The 23,819-nt window shown below is 38.3% G+C and overlaps 1 non-coding gene across 1 annotated transcript; it reads right to left on the reverse strand.

Annotated features, from left to right (window-relative positions):
- Window positions 1–21,620: 21,620 nt before the first annotated feature.
- Window positions 21,621–21,727, reverse strand: LOC130023850 (U6 spliceosomal RNA). Its single transcript, XR_008792513.1, has one exon. It is a non-coding gene; the product is annotated as a U6 spliceosomal RNA (small nuclear RNA).
- Between the last annotated feature and the right edge of the window lie 2,092 nt (window positions 21,728–23,819).

Here is a 23,819-nt window from a genome sequence, read left to right on the forward strand (position 1 = left end):
CGACCCGAGTTTGATTCCTCTGCCCCTCTCTGGAGAACCTGGCAAGCTACTGAGAATATCTTGCCCGCACGGCAAAGCCTGGCAAGCGATCCGTGTAGTACTCGATATGCCAAACACAGTAACAATTGTCACAATGGAGATGTTACTGGACCCGCTCGAGCAAATCGATGAACAGGAGGACAGTGAGAGTGACAGTGATAGTTACACATATACATAAGAACTAAATGCAGAAAAAAGGAACTTGATATAGGAACTTGAAATCTGTACTTTAGAGCCTGATTAAAGCATAAGAGATAAAGTGAAATGTGCCCAAAACAGCCACCAGACACAGCACCCTCTGCCACTCTGAGGATGAGGTACTGCCAGAGACTAATTGCTCTGAAGGTCCCAGGAAACTTCCTTTAAAATACTTTAGGTTTATGAATTCTCATTGTTCTCCACAGTACTAAGGTATCTATAGTTATTCAAGGATATTGGAAAAATCTTTGTTAGAATCACAGAAATGTGGAGGTTTTTCTGTTTTGTTTTGTTTTGCTTTTTGGGTCACACCCAGTGATGCACAGGGGTTACTCCTGGTTCTGTAGTAAGGAATTACCTCTGGCGGTGCTCAGGGGACCATACGGGATGCAACAAATTGAACCAGAGTTGGCTGCGTGCAAGGCAAATGCCCTACCCATTGTACTATCGCTCCAGCCCCAGAAATGTGTGTATTTTTAAGACACAAAAATAGAGAAGGGACATATAAAAAGAAAAAAACTGAAAAAGAACAGAATCAAAAGATCAACCACAGAAGAAACTGCTAGCAGGAAGTGTTGAAGGAAAAGTAGGAGTAAAACTTGTCAGCAGTGGGAGTGAAGTATACTTTGTGGCCCTTGTATATTTGTCTAACATTAAAATTAGATTTTGACTAATTTTCCAACATGTTACTTGGCTTTGCGAGAAATTTAGGGATAGCATATCTGCACTGAAATTTTCAAAAGTGTAACTGAATTTAAAATATTCATGTTCATTTCCAGCGCCATATATAATCTCTATCTCCATTTAAACATGGTTTTAACCTATAGACAGAGATGGAAAGAAATAAAAGCTCAACTATCAGTAACTTTGAAATCATGGCTCTTTAATAATAATTTTTAATGAATTAATTATTAATTTTTAAAAGTTAAATAAAAGAATGGTCTTAATCTAGAGCATTTCTCTTCATATCTAATTAAACCACGTGTTAAATTGAAGATTTGACCAAGGGTATCACAAGCACACAGATGGCCTTCCTCTCAAGCACCAATTTCCCTCTCTAATTGTTTGCTTGTCAGAATCAATATCTCTCTGGGGTCTGCCTTTGGGGTCCAGCCAATGAGCTTCCCTTTGCTGACACAGCTCTGCTTATGCCAAACAGAGCTTCTGCCTCTCTCTCCAGTAATGGAACAAAGCACACAATCATCCAATGTGTTGCACCCCATTGCTATGGCAAACATTACTGTGACTTGAAAATCACAGACTGTCAGAGAGTGAAGGGGGTGCATCCCGACCAAGCATTTTCCTAAAGAAGAAATAGGCAGGGAGCCAGTTCACAGCAAGCTTATGACAGCCTGGACCGTCCACTCTTTCTCGTCCTCTCTCACACTACCATCTATAGCTGAGGTATCAGTTCTAAATGACACCTACATTCACCTTAAGCTTAAACTTAATAAAGTCTGATTTACTAGTTAGTTACATACTTCTAAGAACCCACAATATGAATAAGCAAAATATGGACTAGGGTAATAAGTTCACTGAGATCCAAAATTCTGACTCTAAACCAAGCTCTAGTGAATGACAAGTACACATAAGATACCATGGAGACAAAACAAATTATGTCAGCATTTCATATTTTCCAGGGGGAACTCCAAAGATGAGATTTATAGAGAAAGCAGCTTGGGTGATATGCACATTCTGAACTTTCTTTAAAATGTCAGGGATGATGGGCCTGTGTAAAAATCAACACACACATGTAGAACTCAAGTTATTGGACATCTCTTGGACCTCAGCTGCTTTTTTGCATGAAGGTCGATTTTTTTTTTTTTTTGGTTTTTCGGTCACACCTGGTGAAGCACAGGGGTTATTCCTGGCTCATGAACTCAGGAATTACTCCTGGCGGTGCTCGGGGGACCATATGAGATGCTGGGAATCGAACCCGGGTCGGCCGTGTGCAAGGCAAACGCCCTACCCGCTGTGGGATCACTCCAGCCCCATGAAGGTCTATTCTTGATGTAAGCCATAGGCAGCATTTTGGATCTGATTCACCAAGATCAGGCAGTTGAGAATAACGGACCATGTTTCTTCTCTGAGAAACTGACCTTGACAATAAAAATCTAAATAAAAGTGACTTCATCACAGTATAGAATTTACTAGTTTTAATTTTATCAGAATTAAAATGTAGGCAGATTGTAGCTTTCCTTTTATTTTCTAAAGTATAATTACTCAACATGCTTGATCATAAATTTGTAACACAAATTTTTGTTTTGATTATAATAAGCCAGAAAATATAATACAGACTGATTAAAATAATATATTAGAGTAATGGGGTTTAAAATTCCAGTGAGTGGTTATAGCCATAATTATTTATCTCAAGAGAAATAGAAAATGATCATTAACCAAAATAAAAAGTTTTGGATTAGTGAAAGTAATTTCATGTAATGAAGTTGGGCAAATGCTCAAAGGATTCCATAATAATTTTTAATGCAATTTGTTATGGAAGACAGATTGGAAAAGTTAGATTCCAAAGGATTCATGCACAATGATTTTAGGATGGTTTTATGCCTTCGTTCGTTCTGAATTTGATACGAACTCTCAAGAAAAGATTTAGACACATTGGCTTCTATCAGTACAATCAGGAGGTATTAACAATGATTAAAGAAAATAACAGTATTTAATACTAACTATATTAATCCCATGGAGCAGGTATAGTATCCTGAAGTAGATTTAATAGCAAGTACATGTTGTTATGGATGTTGACCTTAGAGGTTCTGGAAACACAGGTCAGGGTAAAGGAAATTCCAATGGTGTTGTGTTTTCATTTAATCATGGCCACTGACATCAAAAGCTAATTCTGAAAGCAAAGGGAAAGTTCTGACAATGGTAGAAGAACAGACTTTACAGCCCTCACACAATTACAAGAATGAGGAAGATGCTAACATGGGGTGAGTAACAAAAAAGCAGAAATATCTGGTAGGTTAAGTTATGCTGAATTTAACTAAAACTTTAATATGGTGATAAGGCAAAACTCAAGGAGCATAATTTTCCTGAGCTAGATTCTTTAGGAAATAGATATAAAATTTAACTTGGAGGCAAATATTTTATACCACATGTACTGAGACCGTACCCCATGGAATCATGTTCTTTAAACATATAACTGCTTTTATGACACATGGAAATTTCTTCCGTCTTTTATTTACTGCCCTTTTCAAAGAACAGGACTTCCATGAAGTATAAGAAAATGATTCTGTGTTCTGTGACCCCTGCGGCATGTCTCTTGCACTCTCTCTTAGGCACGTTTATTTGCAGCATGTTCCCGCTAAGATAGAGCCGATCTTTTGGAATTGCTAGTCAAAGATTCCTATTCGAAAGCGAACTTCACTGGGAGGTAAGATCAGTGTGTTGATAAGGCTCAGCATTAATTCCCTGATAAATCAATGATATTTATCTTCCATTACCAATGCTGCTTACTCCTGGGGAAGAAGTTACCACATGTCAGTGAGTACCATCTATTACTGGAAAATCAGTAGTCATTTATGGTAACCATAAATATTGAAGATTGACAAGGATCAAAGATATTACCACATCTGCTACATATCATAGTCATGAATACATAAAGTCTTAGAACATCTATGGATATGGGTTCAAGCCAAGGTATGAGAGAATTAAAGATCTGACAACTTCATAGCAGAGATTAACATTTTAACTAAGTGTAGTGACTACATGAAACACTGAAGTTTTGATCTATAATCATTGTGTAATTTATTAATATTATCTACCAGCATTCTACTTGTGCATATTGATAAGATAAAGTTGATAATAATACTTGATCACTTGATCACTTGACTTCCCGTTAATCATCGATTTGCTCGAGCAGGCACCAGTAACGTCTCCATTTGTCCCTGTCGCATGCTAGTGTAGCCCAATGGCATTCTGTTCGCTCTAGGAACACAAAGAGCCTCAAACCGATCGTTCATGTTCATTTGAGTGAAACGTGATATTCCAAGCATAGCTCTTTCAATTTCTCTTTGGGAGACCGGAATAGCGTTCTCATCCTCTTTGCATAGGGCCCAGGGCTCTGAGGCGTATGTTAACCGACACTAACTCCACTACCCAGCTGCCGCCCCACTCCAGGATGCTTTCCGGACCCGCGCGGCCACTTCAGGCTAGACTCACGCACGACGGAAGCCCCACAGAACAAGATAAGTGGAACTCTGAGACCTTGGACTCCAGGCTCAACGGACCCAGGCACAGAGATTCTCTGCTTGCTCCCACCAACCACAGGTGACAAAGGGACTAAAATCAGGAGCCCCACCCTACACTGCCCTGTCTGCTTCCACCAACCACCAGAGACCCAGGGATTGGATTGCGCACAGAAGACCCACCCTACCCCTACCGGGACCAGATAAATACCTCACTGGCAGACCTCCACTACCGACACTACCTCCACTACCCAGCCACCGCCACACTCTAGGACGCTTTCTGGACCTGCGCGGCCGCTTTGCAGCCGCGCAACATATTATAAGACACTAAGTACCCATCTTCCAGAATTGCTGTACCGTATTTGATAGGATTCAAATATGGTAACACCTACGAGGGCGATTAGAGGTCGCCCCAAAAGCCTCTATCCCTCTCGGAAAGCCTGGCAAGCAACCGAGAGTATTCCGCCGGCATGGCAGAGCCTCGCAAGCTATCCGTTGTGTATTCGATATGCCAAAACCAGTAATTACAATGGGTCTCATTCACCTGACCCTGAAGGCTTCACCAATATGGCAGCATTGAGAAGGATGAGAAAGGAGAGGCCGATAAAAATCTCAAGGCCGAACTAGGCTGCCACAATGAAGGAAGACAAAATAATACTTGAACTTTTTTAATAGTCAAAGAAACTAATGTATATTCTAATTCATTAAATAGTGAGATCTATTTTTCTAAATAAACTTCTAGCAATTTAGCAGGGAATAAATAAGTCTCTTGAAAAGAAATATATTTCAATAATTTATGTCAAAGTTAAAGAGATAAGCTAGTAATATATCTGTAGGGAGGAGGTAAAAATTGTTCTTTGAATTTAGGAGTTAAATTCCAACATAAATATTCACTGGCAATTTAGGGACTGGAGAGAAGAATGAAAACATCAAGAATAATTCCTTGATATTAAAAAGATAATATTTCTTAGGCTAACCAGTAAATGATGACTTCATTGCTCTCCATGTTACCTCTATTTATTAGTATTTATCTCTGGTGGAAAAAGTTTAAGTTATAGTAGTTTGATAAAAATATGAAGTGATGTGGCAAAGTGTTGTTGCCATGGAATTATACCCAAAGCTTCAGAAAAAAAAAACAATGAGAATAGTTGGATATTGTGCAACGCGCCATAAAAGCCAACATTCTGTGTTTGCAAATTATTGTAGTTGAGTTTTAGGCAAATAATATTTATTTTTTTTGGAGGGTGGACTATATCCAACTATGGTCAGGGGTTACTGATGGCTCTGCACTAAGGAATTATTCCTGGAAGTGCTCAGGGGAACTATATGGGATGCCGGATATTGAACCCAGGCTGGCCGTGTACAAGGCAAGTGCCTCACACGCTTTACTATTTCTCTGACCCCGCAAGCCTGGTCTTAACCCTATGGATATAGTTAGAATCTAATTTCAGATTCCAGGAGCTACTGAGGGAGGTACTGCTCAGAGAACCCTATGTGTTGCTGAGGACCAAACTGTGTCAGGCCACCTGCAAGACAAGAGCATTAAAACCTGTACTGGCACTGCTCTGGTTCTTAGCAATTTTATTTATTGGTGGCAGGTTGTTGGCAATGCTGCTGGGATCAGTGCCAGAATATAGTATGTCTAAAACTCAACTATAACTTTTTAAATGCATGGTGCCTTAATAAAATTTTTAAAATTTAAGTATTTCGCTGTTTCTTTTTATCATGCAAATTATATGCAAACTTTTATGGTGAAATACCCTAAGAAGCTCTTTAGTATGTGCTGTTGCTTAATTAGCAGTGCTTCTTTTCACTGTGCTGTTTTGCAATAGAAGGCATCTTTAAGGTGAGAAAAAAATGTATGCTTTATTTATAGTGCTACTTGCTATTTTCAAATGTTTACTGTTAAAGATAGATAATAGTTTCATCAACTTCCTTACCTCCTTATTTATTTATAGTTATCTTTTTTGATATTAGAGTTAAAAGCAAAGAGAGAGAGAGAGAGAGAGGAAGGGAGGGAGAGAGAGAGAAAGGACTACTTTTTACAGTTTATGTTAGAAAATCATGTTCTATATTTGCCACTCAATGCCTCTTTTGCAGACCACAACATCCAAAAGGAGAGAGAGAACACAGGGGATTGCCCTGCCACAGAGACGGGGGGATGGGGGGATGGGGGTGGGGGGATATTATCCATGGTGGTGGAAAATGGGCACTGGTGGAGGGATGGGTATCTGATCATTGTATAATCGAAACCCAAGCACAAAAAATTGTAAATCTACAACTGTAAAAAAAAAAACAGTGATAGAAAAAAAAAGAAAATCATGTTCTAAACCCTTAGATTTTGACTGTAGAAATAAGTAAGCAGTGGGGAAAAGGAACTTGGGGACAGGGAAGGAAGAGGTATATTAAAGTGATATAAGGACATAAAGACACTGGTGGATAGCATATGACACTTGGGTGGTGATGGAGGTATACTGACTTCACACAACAAAAGCATAAATATTGACAGTATCATAACATGTCACTTGAACTAAAATAGAAAAGAATATGTTAGACTACTGTGAGTATAGTAGCCTAGTTTGATAATTCATTTAACATGTTACAAACATTTTGAAATATATTTTGATTTAAAATATTAAAACACACCATTAGTTAACTCAACATTCTGATAGTAACTGGTATAATTTTCTACTGCTTATTTAATGATCATATTTTCTACTGTTGGAACTGTCTTTTTTTCTCTTTCTTGTTTAGCTATCCCTCACTTACTTATCTATTAGTACATAGAAACTTCTGTCTTGTCCTATTTCTAGTCCTATTCCTTTAATTTCTTTGTGAAACAGAACAAAGCAACAAAGACATCTTCTTAATTCCTTCCAAATCCTGTACTGTTACCATAAAGGAGCAGTTTTATTTTGAAGAGACTATGTGTATTCATTCAGATAAATTAGTGATTAGCAACATAGATATAAATATATTTTGTAAACATTGCCTATTCCCAAGTGGGGCAAGGAATAGATTGATTAAAAGTCCTGTAGGTTAGACTAGAAAGATAGTAGAGGGATTCAGGCACTTGCTTTGCATGCAGCCAACTTCTGTTTGATCTCCATGAGGCTGACACCTAAGGATAGTAGATACACGGGACAGGAAGCCTGCCTCATGAGAAGGGGGAGAAGGCAGCTGAAATAGAGAAGGGATCACTAAGAAAATGATGGCTTGATGAACCAGACGGGTTGGGAGATGCGTGCTGAAAGTAGATAATGGGCCAAACATGATAACCTCTCAGGGTCTGTATTGCAAACCATAATGCCCAAAAGTAGAGAGAGATTATGAGGAATCATGTCTGCCATGAAGCCAGGGGAGGGTGGGAAAGGGGGGATATACCGGGGATATTGGTGGTGGGGAATGTGCACTGGTGGAGGGATGCGTGTTTGACCATTGTGTGATTGTAACCCAAACATGAAAGCTTGTAACTATCTCACGGTTATTCAATAAAATTTTTTTAAAAAGTTCTGTTTGATCTCAGGCACAATGTAGTCTGACCAGGAATGGTCCCTGAGCACAGAGGCAGGAGTAGCCACTAAACCCACAAACAAAATAACAATAATCTAGCTTCTGCTGAAATAGAGTATTAAAAAGTTATTTTATATTTATATGTCTTAATTATCAAAAATGATAGTACCTCTTGTCATAAGATATTCCCAACGCCACTATATAGCTAGTCTAATGTTGCTAGTAAAAGGTTTCTTTAATTTTTAAAAATGTTTTCTTAATTTTATAATGTAGTTCACAATAGTTGATTACATTTAGTATTCAAACACCAATTTATTGTTAATCACGTCTACTTGTTAAACAAAAGAGAAGGGAGACTATTTTAAACAAGAACTCAAGCCTAAATGGGGAAAAAACAAAAGATTACACTGAGATCCTGGCAATTGCTTTTATTCAGTGATCTATTTCCCCATGCTGTTTATAAAGAATAATAAACCCTTTTTGTTGTTGTTCTAGAAGGTACAAAGAAAAACATTGACCTACTGTCTAAGCACTTGATATCGGGAACAATTTGAAATGTTAGACAACAAATAAAAGCTTTACGTACTAACCTTTCAGTATTGAGTGCTACATAATAAACAATAAGATACTGCTGACATTAACACGTATTATTGTGCTGCATTAGCTTTGTGGATACAATAACCCTCCTGGATGATGAATCTTTTGTAATTCTAAGAATGACTCATAGAATATCCAATTTTCATTGTTCAAGTGCTGTAGGATTGAATTTAGAAATGCCCTCAAAAGAAAAAAGAACGAAATGCTCTGTTGTGTTGAAATTGTTTCCATTTGAATGGCATCCCTAAAACTCCATAAACTTAAAAAGTGTACAAGTGTGCTTTGTTTTTATCTATTTGGAAAAATAGAAACAACAAAGCTAGCAATGCTTTGGGATGCTCTGAACAGATATATCCTATTACATAAACCAACATTATGGAAACTCAAGATTCTCACATCTGTTTACCGAACACATACAACATATAAAGTTATTTTTGTAAAACAATATTTGATGGCATTTAACAATGTAGTTGTGATAAATTCTGTCCACTATGTGATTATGTTAATAAAAGCCTAAACCAATACATTTAAGATAGAATGAATGTTAAATTTGTAACTTGTACTATTTTTTTTATCATAATTATCATGCAAAGAGCCTTAAAAACTCACCCACCACTAATAATTTTCTCAATTTATTTCTTTATGAGGGTACAGCTAGTTCAGACACTGGAAAGCATAATGATCTTTTGGTTATTTCAGCAAGGAAGCAATTAGAGAGCTCGAAGAGTCTTGCTTTGGGGTCTTAAAACTAGAATCTATTCTCATCACTTAGATTTCAGTGTATGAATGACTTTTCAAAGAGCCATTCATTGCAATGATTTACTTTGAATGTATTCCCAGAAATATTAAGAAATAACTTTGAAGATTAAATTTTTTAAACTATGTAGAGAACATAACTTGATGTTTATAACACCTCCTGTGGGAACTGGCTATCTCAAGCTACATTGAATTTAATTGCAGCAACTCCTCATGCAATCACTTATCTTTTTATGATTTTTATCACACATACCTACAAATATTTACAACTACTCACATCTAGAGTTTAGAGAAAAAAGAAAAAAAAACTGGAACTCCAAAATTGGTAGGTTATTTAAAGTATTTCCTTTCCTGTCTGAAATCCCATGATTTTATAACTAGGTAACTTTTACACTGAACAATAATCACCTTGCTTTGCCAAAGATGTAACATTCAAATATAAACATGTAAATACATAAAACCTGCGAATTTAAAAATAATTGTCTATTTTTCTCTAGGAAAGTTAAAAATTAGTTTTGTGTTTATCATTTTCATTTTATAAAGATAAGAGCAATCTTGTTTAATTGTACTAATACTTGTTTCCCACAATTTCAATGGAAAAACATGTGTTACCGTATAATTTTCCAAATTCCATGCTATTTCTAAACAATGCTTTTATTATTTTCCCTTTCTGAAAAGTAGTCTTTTCTATAACTGAGTCTAAAGAGTTGCCATTCTACCATGTTACCTGAAAGAAGTTACTCAATAGCCTTGTTTTATAGCAAGTTATCCAGGCACATACTGGAATGTTATTCACCAGCTAGTTCAGAAGTTGATAGTTTATAAATGGACAAATATTTGAGATTTAGGGATGAAAGGTACTATTATGTTATTACCATGAATGCACCATTACTGTAAATACTGTGGTAACCCAGGCCTAAAAGAATCTACTAAGCTAACATTATGCATTCTTTGGGTTTCTGAAACTCATCCATCACTTAGTGCCAATCGACATTTCTAAATACCATGAAACCGACTATCAGGACGCTTTGTTTCATTTTTCTGTCCCTCCTTTTCCTTCTTCCTGTCTCACCATCTTTATCTAACCCCTGTAATCAATCATGACTTGTTTATTAGCATTTGAAAAATAGTGTTTAAATAATGTTTATATACAATCATTTTGTAATTAATAGGAAGCAACTTTATGGTGCTGCTGATCCTTGCTGACAGGAGAAAATCTGTATCTAATGGATTTTTTCTGTTTCCTTCAGTGTTAATGTGTGGTGAAAGGATTGCAAATGAAGATACAGTATGTAATGAACGATGACACTCAACTGATGTGAAGGACAGTTAGGAAAAACAAAAAGCTTTCCTCTGAAAAGATGCTCTGTGGAGAAAGTTCATCGAGACAACTTATTCAAATTTTCACGTTACTCTAAAAGATTTTTGGCATTTATATTTCTTTTAACTACCATTTTAAGTAATGAAGCAGCCCAAGCAAATTATGCTCTTATCATTATTTTTTAACCAAAACCACCTTGTTTTAGTCTACAGAAAACAAACTCCTTTTTTACCAATACAATCATGATTAACTCACAAAAATGGGCATTTACATCCATTTCTAAAGTATTTATCTTTAATGAGCAACAGCTTCAATTAATCCAAATATTAACATTTTTGTGTTTTTATTATTATTATTTTAATTGAATTACCATGAGATACACAGTTACAAAGCTGTTGATGATTGGCTTTCAATCATACAACGTTCCAGCGCCCATTCCTCCACCAGTGTACATTTCCCACCAGTGTACCCAGTTTTCCTCTTGACACTTCACCATTGCAGCCTACCACTATGACAGCCACTTTTCTTCTCTCTCTCTCTATCTCTATCTCTCTCTGTCTCTGTCTCTTTCTCTCTCTCCTTTTTGGACATTATGGTTTGCAATACAGGTACTGAGAGGTGATCACAGTTATTCATTTACCTACTGTCATCATGCATTTCTTACATAGAATGATCATTTCCAACTATCATTGTCATAGTGGTCTCTTCTCTATCCCAACTGTCTTCTCCTCAAGCACTTGAGGCAGGTTTCCAACCATGGACCTATCTTCCTAATACTTGATTCTACTGTTATTGGGTATTAGTTTCATACTATGTGTTTTGTTAATATATATATTTAATATATATATAAATATATATATATATTTTATATATAAATATATTTACTGGATAAAAAGGATTCAGCACCATCGACCATATCCACACGATAACCAAGCTCATTTAGGTTTCTCGGGAGTTCAAGATGCCGCTCTGCTTAACGTTCATTGATTTACAGAAGGCCTTTGATTCTGTTGAGACGGAAGCGGTCATTGAAGCCCTAGCCAATCAGGGCATTCAAGCCCAATACATCAGGATCCTCCGTGAGCTGTATTGCGGATTCACTACCAGGATCTCACCATTCTACAAAGAAGTGATCGTTGATGTCAAGAGAGGGGTGCGGCAGGGTGATACCATTTCACCGAAACTCTTCAGTGCCACCCTCGAGAACATCATGCGACGACTGGAATGGGAAGGAATGGGAGTGAAGATAGATGGTCGGCAACTACACCACCTCCGCTTTGCTGATGACATTGTTTTAATAACACCAAACATCAGCCAAGCGGCACAAATGCTGGCCGACTTTGACCGTGAGTGTGGAAAGGTAGGACTACAGCTGAATCTTACAAAGACAATGTTTATGAGAAACAGCCTCGTTCCTGATGCCCCATTCGCTCTCAACGGAACGACCATCTCCGAATGCAACAGCTATGTGTACCTAGGTCGAGAGGTCAACATGACAAACGACCTTGCACCCGAGCTGCGCAGGAGGAAGAGAGCGGCTTGGAACGCCTTCAAGAACGTTGAAGAAATAGCTAAGAGGACGAAGAACCTCCGGCTCCGGGCACATCTCTTTGATTCCACTGTTCTTCCTGCAGTAACATATGCCTCAGAGACCTGGGCCCTACGCAAACAAGATGAGAACGCTATTCAGGTCTCCCAAAGAAGAATAGAAAGAGCTATGCTTGGAATATTACAGTTCACTCAAATGAGAGAACGAATCCGGAGTTCTGACATCCGTCGACGATCAAGGATCAGGGATGCTGTCTCATTTGCCAAGGTGTCGAAAATCAGATGGGCTGGTCACGTAATGAGATTTAAAGATGACCGCTGGACTAGAGCTGTTACCGACTGGATTCCACAGGATGTCAAAAGACCACGTGGCCGCCCACCTACCAGATGGTCAGACTTCTTCATCAAGATCATGAACGTTCGGTTTGAGGCTCTTCATGTTCCCGGAGCGAACAGACGCCATTGGGCTACACTAGCATGCGGCAGGGACAAATGGAGACGTTACTGGCGCCCGCTCGAGCAAATCGAGGACTAACGGGAAGTTAAGTGATTAAGTGATTAAGTGATATACACACACACACACACACACACACACACACACATATATATATCCTACAAATGAGTACAATCATTCTATGTCTGTCTCTCCTTCTGACTCAATTTATTCAGCATGATACTCTCCATGTCCATCCACTTACAAGCCATTCATGACTTCATTTTTCCATGGTGGCTGCATAATTTGTGTACATGAACCATAGTTTCTTTACCTAGTCATCTGTTCTCAGGCACTCAGGTTGTTTCCAGATTCTGGCTTTTGTAATAGTGCTGCAATAAACATAGAAATGCAGATGGCATTTCTGCTGTGTTTTTTCGCTCCGATTGGTTATATTCCCAGAAGTGGTGGGTTTGATATCACTAATCATCAGGGAGATTCAAATCAAAACAAGAATGTGATATCATCTCATGCCACACAGACTGGCACACATCCAAAAAACAGAAAAATCAAGAGCAACCAGTGCTGGTGTAGATTCAGGGAAAAGGGACTCCCATTGTTGGTGGGAATGCTGATTGGTCCAACCTTTTTGGAAAACAATGAGTATTACTCAGAAAGCTAGAAATTGTTTATTATTATTATTTTTCAAAGCATGCTTTGCTGACATTGTAACAAAACAGAATCTAATGTAAGTCAGGAGATCCATTCATATTTCAGGTTCTTCTCCTATAGGTACCAGTATTGTTACGTTTTGTACATTTAGCAAAATTTGACCTAATTTAACAATTATTCTTACTTTGGATATAATTTCAAATTAAGTGACATCTTCCAGTTACCATATTGACAAAGTCATCAAATCCTAGAACTGTGCCAAAAATTTCCTTATCACTCTTTATCACAATGTGAATTCTTGATCCAGAAAATGATGACTTTAATGGAAAGATCTGAATGAATATGAATGGTGCAGTTGTGTTTATAACAACTTTTGGTGCTCTCAGTTCTAGTTCATAAGTCTCCTTCTAAAGATATTTTCAGGGATTCCTATATGTTTCACTGAACACCTTTGGATCAGATTTTTTTTAAATGTAAGAAATGAAAATATATTGAGAGGAACCTGGTTGTAATCAATTAAGATAATTTTATGGCCTATATGTAAAAGGCAAAGGTAAAGGCCCTCCCGTTGTTCGTCGATTTGCTCGAGCGGGCCCAGTAACGTCTCCATTGGAGACTTTGTTGTTACTGTATGTTTGGCATATCGAATACGTCACGGGGAGCTTGCCAGGCTCTGCCGTGCGGGCGAGATACTCTCGGTAGCTTGCCGGGCTATCCGAGAGGGGTGGAGGAATCAAACTCGGGTCGGCCGTGTTGGCTGTGTGCAAGGCAAATGCCCTACCGCTGTGCTATCACTCCAACCAGTACAGTGGTAGGGCGTTTGCCTTACAAGCGGCCAACATGGCCTATATGAATCACTGTAAAATGATAAAAAAAAATACAGACAATGATACAGTAAAACTGTAAGATCAGGAGAGTAAAGCCAAACATATTTGGTTATTAACGCACTCACAATTGACATCTAAAATTTTGTTTTTCCTTTCCACATTTCTCCTAGTTAACTCTTCTTCAACACTTTTGCCTGCTCTTTGATCATTTAGAAGTTAACGTATTTCTTGTGAAATATTTATTGGGAGGGCTGGAGTGATAGCACAGCAGGTAGGGTGTTTCCCTTGCATGCGGCTGACCCGGGTAGGATTCCTCTGTCCCTCTTGGAGAACCCAGCGAGCTACCGAGAGTACCTGTCCATAGGGCAGAGCCTGGAAAGCTCCCTGTGGCATGTTCGAAATGCTAAAAACAGTAACAACAAGTCTCACAATGGAGTAACAACAAGTCTTACAATGGAGACGTTAGTGGTGCCCGCTAGAGCAAATCGATGAACAACAGGATGCCAGTGCTACAGTACTATTTATTGGGAACTTCTTATATGCCATACTTGCACTGATGAGCAAAAACAAAAAGCTCTAGGTCTATACCCACAAAGATCTAGATCTGATAGAAGAGAGACATTGATCAAATTATTACTCTGCTGAACATGTAATTTTAAAGCAAGATAAGTGATCTTACTGAAAGAGACATATCTCTATAAGAAAAGGTAAAGGTAAAGGCCCTCCCGTTGATCATCTATTTGCCCGAGTGGGCCCAGTAACGTCTCCATTGGAGACTTTGTTGTTACTGTGTCTGGCATATCGAATACGTCACGGGGAGCTTGCCAGGCTCTGCCATGCGGGCGAGATACTCTCGGTAGCTTGCCGGGCTCTCCGAGAGGGGCGGAGGAATCGAACTCGGGTCGGTCATGTTGGCTGCGTGCAAGGCAAACGCCCTACCCACTGTGCTATCGCTCCAGCCCATCTCTATAAGAAGGCAAAGCAAAAAGCCTAATACTAATAACTGTGAAGATGTGACATCTTTCAGTCAGGAAGACTTCTATGTGGAGGAGCTTTTGAGCTAGAATATGAAAAATGATGAGTTAGCTAGGTGAAAGGACGTTGGTGGAAGCAGATCAATAGACATAGTCCACAGGTTTATGCCAACTTACAAAGAAAGAGTACAGTAGCAAAAGTTTTCAATGTTGGTGGATAAGGTAAATGAAAAGATATTCAGTATCACTAATCAGAAGGACAATACAGATCAAAAACAATGATCTATACCTCATGACTGTTAGAATGGTTTCTATAGCAGCCAGAGTGATAGTACAGTGGGTAGGGTGACTGTCTTGCATGTAGCTGACCCAGGTTTAATCCCTTGGCACTCCATAAAGTCCCCAAGCACAACCAGGACTGAATCCTGAATGCAGAGCCAGGAAAAAGCCCTGAGCACTTCTGGTTGTCATCCCAAAACAACAATAAAAAAATCCCCAAGCAAAGCAAAAAAGAGTGGTTGTAAAATGTAACTTGGTAAGAACAAAGAAAAAAATTTAAACCATTTGCATTGTGAGTGAAAACATAGATTGGTAAAGATAGTTTGGAAAACAGTATGGTGGAAGCTCAAAATTAAAACTTGAATTACTATATGATCCAACAATCTCACTTGTAAGCTACGTAGCAAATATAATTTTGTTCAGGAACTCAAAGAGAGGTCTGCACCCGCACGTTTATTGTAACATTATTTATATAAGCTAAGACATGAAAAAACTTGAATAGATATTAACAGATAAATGAATAAAAAATGTAGTATATACATGCAATGAAATATTATTCAGCCTTAAAAAAGGAAAACTACCATTTGCAACAAGGATGAATCTAGAGACTATTATGTTATGTTAGAGAATGTTAAGTGAAATTAATTTATCACAGGACAAATACTGTGTGATTCCACTTATATAAGATATCTAAAACCATCAAACCCATCAAAGTGGAAAATAGAATCATATTACCAAGGATAAGAGGTCTAAGGGGTGCACAGGGAGTTGTTGCTTTAATTGGAATAAATATTTTTCATACGGGACTGGAGCAATAGTACAGCGGGTAGGGCTTTTATGCAATCTTGCATGCACCTTGCATGTGGTCGACCGGGATTCAATTTCCAGCATCCCATATGGTCCCCTGAGCACTACCAGGAGTAATTCCTGAGTGCAAAGCCAGGAGTAACCCCTGTACATTGCTGAGTGTGAACAAAAAAGCATAATAATAATAATAATAGTAATAATAATGTTTTGTCATGCAAGAGAAATTAGTTCTAGAGACCAGCTGTACATTATAGTGTCGATAGCTAACAATATGACATTGTGCACTTCAAAATCTTCTAAGAGGAGAAAATTCACGTGCTTTAATTATTCTTCAACCATGCATGCACACACATACATATACCACCTCACAAAAGAACATATGAAAAATATTGAAGGTGATGGATATATTTAGTGTTTTAATTATGATTTATGTATGAATATGCCTGATCTCATCAAAATTGATACACTAAACAGCAGGCTTAAATTTTATACAAGGAGAGGCCAAATAATGTAAGTTTTTTGACCTACTTTCATCTTGGATATGCTCTTTTAGATATAGCTTCCCTTCTAAAAGAGACCTGAACTTACAGCTACAGGAATGTCTTGCAAAATTCGTCCAAATATAAACCTTTCATGGCCAAGATCATGTGACTCAAAGAAACATGGTCAGCTGTCCAGAGACGCACAAATCAGGCAATTCTTTAACATTAATCAATGTGGAGAAAATAAATACATATATATATTTTGGGGGGCAGGGGGGTTTGGTAGGGGAATGGCATATGAAGAAAGACCTTGTATGTGACTACTGAATTTGATATTCAAAGTATGATAATCCTAACACATTTCAGTTTGAATATTTGTCCATGGAAAGGAAACTTTCAATGTCTGAAAACATTGTGGTGTAACTTGGAAATCTGTGCTAGTAGAGGACAGGGATACAATTAAACATCCTATAATACACCGGAGAGTACTCACAACAAAGATCTGTTCTAAATCATTAAATGTGTTAGAATAGAGAAACAGAAACAGAATGAATTAGGACTTCCATGTGCCAACACTAAAGAGTGATTGTCACTGTCACTGTCCTCCCGTTGTTCATGGATTTGCTCAAGCGGACCCCGTAATGTCTCCATATTTTTTTAGACTTGTTACTGTGTTTGGCATATCGAATATGCCACAGGGAGTTTGCCAGGCTCTGCCATGCGGGCGAGATACTCTCAGTAGCTTGCCTGGCTCTCCGAGAGGGGCAGAGGAATTGAACCTGGCTCGGCCAGGTTGGCTGCACGCAAGGCAAACACCCTACCACTGTGCCATTAGTAAAATAAATTCATAAGAAATGTATACCGGAGGTGTAGGGACCACACTTTGCAATGTTTTAGGCTTACTCCTGTATGCCAGGGATTGAACCCAAGTCAGCTGTATGCAAGGCATGAACCTTACCCAGCCCTGGGTTATCTTCATAGACCCAGAGAGAAACACTTGAGGCAGGGGATAATAGCGCAGATTACTTGTATTACCTTAGATAAATATTCACTGATATTTTTAAGCATGAAATAAAACTTAAAATACTTGTTAAAACAGGAGAAAGACACTTGAATTAACTTCAAGATGTCATTTTCTCAAAAAAAAACACCCAAAGCTTCAAATTTTCTTAAGTATAATTTAAACTATCATTCCTATTATATAAAAAGAATAATAAGAGAAAAATGTTAAGAAAAATATTTGGTCGTGTGTGTGTGATGGGGTGGGGGTGCACAACCAGTTGACTCGTGCAATTTCTGGCTCTGTGCTCTGGTATCTGTCTGAGACCATATGTAGTTGCCAGGGACTGAGCCCAGGTTGGCTGCCTAAGACAAGAGCCTTGCCAGTGTATTATCTCTTCATCCCTGACAAAAAAAGTTTTAAAAATATAATTGGCGCATTAAATTTCCATGTCAGGCGCTTAAACATTAGAATAGCATCATCTTAGATTCATACTTCAAAGTTCAGCATATTCAGACTTCTTCAATGGTCTTCATCGCTTCTCCAAAGGGCGACTTTAAATTTGCTCCTTTTACAGATCTTGAATAGCCAGATAAAAATCAGAACTCAAACCAATTCCCACCATCTCTGATGTGAGCTCCCATTTTATGTGCCAGATGACTTAATGGAAGCCTGTGGCAGATCAATTTACTGTAGCACAAGGTGTCTCTGTCTTTGGATTTGTTACCTGCAATAGCAGCAAGTCCAGTCATATACTACACACCTACTTTGGCTGTAACTGGAGACAACTGATGTACAATAGTGCTGAAAGAAGTGTACTTTTTCAGCTAGAGAACTTGAAACAGATCCTGCTTCGTCTAAAATTGCCACACAAAGTACCCCCATTCCCTCCTTCCGAAAAGTGCTCCAGTGATTGAAAGTGAAAAAGTAGAGCAGAATAGTGTGTGCATCTGAGAGTCAGGCAACCCAACATTCCAAATGAGATGTAACTTAAATCTTGAATGTGTTTTCGTTTTTCTTTTGACAACACAAAAAGAATTTATGAAAAAACTAATGTATTGATGAATCAAGTAGTTGTGGATGCAAAACACATTTTGGAATTTAATAAAATTCAGCAGGCATGATACAAAGAAAAAGTGAGAGAGTGTTACCATTTTCTTTGACTGTCAAAAATATGATAACGAAAGTCACCTGTACAAAATTAACAGGCTTTGAGAATCATAAAGACAGATAATTCAAATGCTTTATCAGTGAGCCATTTGATCTGACTTCCTGCCATGAAAGTTTGAATATTAAATGTGAAAGACAGCTATGAGACCTCTGTCTTCAAAGGGGTCCCCCGAGCACATGAGGGATGTTGACACCATCCTTGGCAATTACCAGCCTGCCTTCCTCTTCAACAGGCTTACACAACATCAAAGAGGGAGAAAAAAAGGCAAATCAGATATCTCTTGACTTAAGTAGTATTTCTATCTCATTTGTGGGTTTCAATTTTCCATGGTTCTCTTTCTCAGAGACGTTAGACAGCTACCCTTTAATCTTTTCCTGGACAGCTTTAATCTTTCTCCACTTTGCCCATTTCTAAATTGGGAATAACACCAATAGCAGATGAGTTAGGCATATTTCTCAGTACTTATCAATCATTCATTATACAGATTGGGTTTTTTTGTTTTGTTTTTCAGCATCACTTAAAAATAAATCTTTTCTCTCTTGGAGTTGTTAAAAATAACTATCTCCTAATAATGAGTTGTTTGGGATGTGAAAAAAGATGAGTTAAATGTCTTGGAATGGCAGCTTTGGGGAAAAAGTGTTATGACCCAACTCTCTAATATCTTGGAATTATATGCCTCATAAGAAGGTAGGGGGCCTGGAATGGAATGGAAAATATTTTAATTGGCCAAGTGAGAAGTAGATATATCCATGAGAAGATATATAATTATAAAACTGTGACCGTATAGGCCATCTGATATTTATTTCACGACATGGCATCTATCAGCTTATCACCAAGCTCCGACTTATTTTTAGCGAATTATTTTATGCAGAATTAGTGAGCCTGCTAGAATTTCAAGAGCGACTTTGGTTCGTTTGAATGGAAGTCACCCTGCATTCCCCAGCACTTCAAGTATCAACCATTTTCAGAATCTTCCCTCCAGGAGACAAGCTAATTCAGTTCCTCTAACATTGGCTCTATCTGTTACAGAAATATCACAGAGTGCAGCAAGCCACTCATTGTTCAAACATTATTAGCACTGGGAAAATAAAAGTCATTCCTTTCATGAAGATCACTCTTCATTATATAAATAGACTCAGTTCAAACTTGGTCCTTTCCCGAGTGAGCTCCTGATTCTGTTACCACTTGCCACAGACTTCATTAGGCATATAATTGCCTTGCAGAGTGAATCACCTATTGGCTATCTAGAATGAGGTACTATGAGATCAACTTAAAGGTTATTAATAACACTACTATGTGTTTTTATTTATTTATTTATTTACTTATTGCTGGGCTGGAGTGATAGCACAGCGGGTAGGGCCTTTGCCTTGCACACAGCCGATCTGGGTTCGATTCCTCTGTCCCTCTCAGAAAGCCGGGAAGCTACTGAGAGTATCTCTCCCGCATGGCAAGTCTGGCAATCTCCTCATGGTTTATTTGCTATGCCAAAAACAGTAACAACAAGTCTCACAATGGAGATGTTCCTGGTGCCCGCTCGAGCAAATCGATGAACAACGGGAGGACAGTGCTACCTGCCATTTACTTTTCGCTATTTGGGTCGCACCCAGCGATGCTAAGGGGTTACTCCTGACTCTGCACTCAGAAATTACTCCTGGAGGTGCTTGAGGGACCATATGTGATGCCCGGGATTGAACCTGGGTTGAATGTGTGCAAGGCAAATGGCTTCCCCTCTATACTGTCGCTCCAGCTCCAGTGTGTTTATTTTTTTATTATAATTTTTTTCTGAGACATCAATTTAATTTTCTTTTGGGAAGGCTATTGATAGTGGTAGTTTTGACCATTTCCTTTTTCCCTACCATTATCTCAGTCCAATATTTTATTTCTAGTATGTTAATTGTTGAGGTCTACATGGGAATGGAGTATTCAAGAGTCTTGAATCAAACTTTGTTCCAATAAAACATTCCAGATTCTAGCATATTCATCAGTTTCCTTTTAGCTCTTACGTCAGCAATTCAGAGTAGTAAATCATGGAATTGAATTACAGAAAGGAATGATATTTGGTGATTTTCCCATCTTTTAAAGGAATATGTTACAACCTCTCTTTTTGTTTGGATTGATATAAGATTTCTTCTGATTTCCTTTTTAATTTATTGTTTATAATTAACTATATCCATCACGGCAAAGCCTGGCAAGCTACCCGTGACATATTCAATATGCCAAACACAGTATCAAGTGTCACAATGGAGACGTTGCTGGGCCAGCTCAAGCAAATCGATGAACAATGGGAGGACAGTGACAGTGACAGTGAACTATATCCATGAACCTCCTCTTTATTTTATAAAATGTAATTGATTATAATTCTTTTACATTATTTTCTTGAAATGCTTTTTTAACCTAAAACATTTCATAGTCTTTCTCTATTTATTCACATTTAGTAATAGTTATAGTTTCCAGGGCTGGAGTGATAGCAGAACGGTAGGGCATTTGTCTTGCATGCAGCCAGCCTGGCTGAGCCGGGTTCGATTCCTTCGCCCCTCTCGGAGAGACCGGCAAGCTACTGAGAGTATCGCAGCCGCACTGCAAAGTGTGGCAAGCTACCCGTGTTGCATCCAATATGCCAAACACAATAACAACAAGTCTCAAAAATGGAGACGTTACTGGGCCCACTTGAGCAAATCGATGAACAACTGGAGGACAGTGTTTGTTTGTTTTGTTCATAGTTTCCGAAGTACATTATAGATTACAGTGATTTGACATAGATTTATTTTTATTAGTGAAACACCATGAGGTACAGTTATAGACTTAAAAATATGGAACGCTTCATGAATTTGCGTGTCATCCTTGCGCAGGGGCCGTGCTAATCTTCTCTGTATTGTTCAAATTTTAGTATATGTGCTGCCGAAGCGAGCACTGACATAGATTTTTTACACAGCCTTTTCTCTAAAACTTGACATGTTTATTTTGAATATGCCATTATTATTATTGTTGTTGTTAGAGAAAAATAAAGATTTAAGAAATATGGTAAATTGATTCAGATTTCAAGGTCCTGAATTGTTATGTCTCAGTGCTGAGCTGCCTGACTTGTGGGTGTGGGGCCAGAGAAGTCATGATTTTGATTCCCAGAATTTCCTCTTCCACATGCCTGAATGTTACATGTTTGAGCACATCAACTTTAATGCAACCCTGAGCAAGTATGCATATGAGTATCGCAGATGAGTATGTGTGGCCTCCTTTCATCGCAGGGACAAAAAGAAAACAAGGAGAATATATTGATTAAAAATTAGAATATAGGGGCTAGAGTGATAACACAGCAGTTAGGATATTTGCTTTGCACATGACTGACACAGGTTCTATCCTTGACATCCCATATGGTTCCCCAAGCCCACCAGGAGTGATTCCTGAGCACAGAGTCAGGAGTAAGACCTGAGCACCACTGGGTGTGCTCTGAAAAGAAAACAAAAACTTTAAAATATGTGTGTATTTTATGATATTAAATTGAGGGAACCAAAGCTTTAAAATCTTATCATCTGACACTTAACAAATAAGCTGGGCTGGAGAGATAGCACAGCGGTTAGGGCGTTTGCCTTGCATGCGGCTGACCCGGGTATGACTCCCAGCATCCCATATGGTCCTCTGAGCACCGCCAGGAGTAACTCCTGAGTGCAGAGCCAGGAGTAACCCCTGTGCATTGCCGGGTGTGACCCAAAATGCAAAAAAACAAAAAACAAAAAAACAAGGAGGCTGATACAAGCTCCAAGTTACGCTTTCTAATGAAGGATAAGGATCTTTGGAAAGGATACTTAATCTTTCTCAGCTTCAGTTTTCTCTGACAATAGTAATGGAAATAGCAATGGCAATAGAAATGACTCTCAATGAGGTAGTAGCATTAAAGAGTTATGCTTCAGGTGAGAACGCCTTGCACAGGGACCAGTAAACACTGAAAAGATGTTAATGAAGTTGAGTCCTATTCAATATTCTTCCATATTCTTCCTGAACTCTCTTCGGTTAATCTCAGATCTTCCTGGATAGTTAGAACAATAAATCCTGCATCTTTTCCTGAGTATTTTGTTCTCTTGAAGTAGTCATAAAACGTTTTCATATAAACCTTTTGGGAAGGTTCAAGCAGAGCCAAGGGGACAAATCAACAATTCTTGGTCAATTGGGCCAGGTCACCAGTTCAAAGGAAGGGTCCCAATATACACCACATCTTAGAGTATAACTTTAGAGAGAGCATAGGATTTGGGAATGGTCAGATCAATACAGATTCAGATTAGTACAAAAATTTTACTAATGTATATGCATATGCTTAAAAAAATTCGTACATTGTTTTCAATTTTTTTGAAGTAAAACAGATTTTATTTGGAGGGTTTTTGACTGTGTGTGTGTGGGAGAGAGAGAGAGAGAGAGAGAGAGAGAGAGAGAGAGAGAGAGAGAGATGCTCAAGAGAGAACGTGGGCTTCTCCAAGTGTGGAGAGCACCCCTAGACACACCCCAGTGTTAGACAGGAAAGTATGAAAGTACACATCTCTAGAGGGGAGATGTGGGTGACACATGTGCTCAGGCATCGCATGTACTCAGCCAAATGGGCGCAAGCAGCACACAGGATCAGGCCACATATGCGCAATTGTTTCCAATTTTAAGACAAAACTACTCAGTAGATAATAAAAACAAAAAAGAGGTATTTTAAAATATAGGTCATAGAGATAGCCATCGTCTCTATTTAAGATCTCTTATGATCTTAAAAATAAACACACACTCAAAATACACAAAAAATACATGGATTTGCTGATACCTATTTGAAAAAGTAAAAATAATTATTACTATAATTGATAATGATAAAATTTGATAGAGTGATAAAAAATATCGGGCATATTTTACTGGGTCTATACATTTGAGTAAAGTTGTGTCACATTCTCTTCTGCAGCAATTTTCAGCGTTTACTCCTGGCTCTGTGTTCAAGGATCATTCTTAGCAGTGCTCAGGGGATCTTATGAGGTGCTAGG

The sequence above is a fragment of the Sorex fumeus genome, unplaced genomic scaffold (genome assembly GCF_029834395.1).
Source record: "Sorex fumeus unplaced genomic scaffold, SorFum_2.1 ptg000024l, whole genome shotgun sequence".
Taxonomy (NCBI): Eukaryota; Metazoa; Chordata; class Mammalia; order Eulipotyphla; family Soricidae; genus Sorex; species Sorex fumeus.